Below are 1,840 nucleotides of genomic sequence, written 5' to 3' on the forward strand. Positions count from 1 at the left end.
TCAGGCTGGTCTCAAACTCCTGAGCTCAAGCAATCCACCAGCTTCAGCCTCCCAGAGTGCTAGGATTACAGGTGTGCGCCACCGCACCTGGCCTGATACTATTTTTTGAATAGGTTGGACTTTCACATAGTACACAAATCTTTCTCTTTTTTGTTTTTGAACCCAACTATAACATGATATAAAAATCTAAATCAGGGGTCCTCAAACTTTTTAAACAGGGAGCCAGTTCACTGTCCCTCAGACCGTTGGAGGGCCGGATTGTGGGCCCCGGGACAAGTCAGCTGCTAAGCAGGACAGGCAGTGGTGGCAAAAACACCTGGTGGGCCGGATAAATGTCCTAGGTGGACTGCATTTGGCCCACGGGTCATAGTTTGAGGACGCCTGATCTAAATAGTATAAAAGACGTACAGTGAAATTCTTAGTCTAACAACTGTACTAAGTATCTTGCTCCCATGAAATACCCCTAGGGAACCACTTTTATTAGTTTATAACTTTATTTATTAGTTTATAACTTTCCAGAATGTCTTTATGAGGATATGTAGCAAACACACACACACACAAAGGAAAAAAAAAAAACACTTTTTTTTTTCTTTTTTGAGACAGAGTCTCAAGCTGTCACCCTGGATAGAGTGCGGTCACAGCAACCTCAAACTCTTGGGCTTAAGCAATTCTCTCGCCTCAGCCTCCCAAGTAGCTGAGACTACAGGTGTCCACCACAACACCCGGCTATTTTTTGGTTGTAGTTGTCATTGTTGTTTGGCAGACCCAGGTTGGATTCGAACCTGCCAGTTCCATTCTATGTAGCTGGTGCCCTAGCTGCTTGAGCTACAGGTGTGGAGCCTTTAATACATAATAAACATGATACGCTTACTCTTCACCTTGATATATGTAGTATATACACAGATTTTTTTTTTTAATTAACCATTTTATTTTTTTGTCTGGGACTGGGTTTCAACCCACCACCTCCGGCATATGGGGCCGGTGTCCTACCCTTTTGAGCCACAGGTGCTGCCCCACAGACTTTTTTTTTTCATGTATTAATTTCTTTAGAGAATTAGGTAAACATCAGATTACAAGGCCAGGGAGAAAATAATTTTGTAGTTAGAATATGTTCAAAAAGCCAGTCATAATTTAACTGGATTAGATTTCGACATGCAGAGGATGTGTTCCTCCAAATAACCTTCACTCAGGAAGACTGCATTCCTCCATTATGTAGAAAGATGATGAATACACTTTCTTCTTCCTGTTACTGAGGAAGAAATTTTCTTTCTCAATGGGCCAACACTATTTCTTTTTTGCTGCTCTTTTCCTTTCTCCTTTCCTTGGTTTCCACTTTCCACAAAGCTGCTTGAGATGCCTTTGCTCATCTCTGTAAAGGCCAAGAAGTCGGAGTATTCCCATGAGTGCAAAATAAGTGTTATGATTTGGCTACCCGTTGTAAGTCTCCTTCCTCTTGGCCAAAGGCAGGTCACCAAACAGTTTCACCACTTTCATGAACTTGGAATCAGTGGGCCTAACAACTTTACCAAATAGCCAGGCACTCTGACAAGACATGCACAAGGCATATTCTGAAAGTGAAGACATTTCTTGAGCAGCATGTGGAAAGAGTCCCTGGACTTGACCTGCACCCGTGCATTTTCGTCCTGGAAGGCCTTACAAGGACACTTTTTAGAGACGGGGTCTTATTTAGTCATCCAGGCTAGACAGTGCAGTGTCATGATCATAGTTGCAAACTCAAACACCAGGGCTCAAGCTATCTTCCTTCCTTCCTATCAGGCAACCAAGATGCTGAAACTATAGGCTGGAGCCACCACACCCAGTTAGAATTTTTTTTTTTTTT

At 42.6% G+C, this 1,840-nt stretch overlaps 1 pseudogene; it reads right to left on the minus strand.

Annotated features, from left to right (window-relative positions):
* Positions 1–1,284: 1,284 nt before the first annotated feature.
* Positions 1,285–1,616, minus strand: LOC105887567 (annotated as a pseudogene).
* Between the last annotated feature and the right edge of the window lie 224 nt (positions 1,617–1,840).

The sequence above is a fragment of the Otolemur garnettii genome, unplaced genomic scaffold, assembly GCF_000181295.1.
Source record: "Otolemur garnettii isolate 467f Iridium unplaced genomic scaffold, OtoGar3 scaffold00096, whole genome shotgun sequence".
In the NCBI taxonomy this organism is placed as follows: domain Eukaryota; kingdom Metazoa; phylum Chordata; class Mammalia; order Primates; family Galagidae; genus Otolemur; species Otolemur garnettii.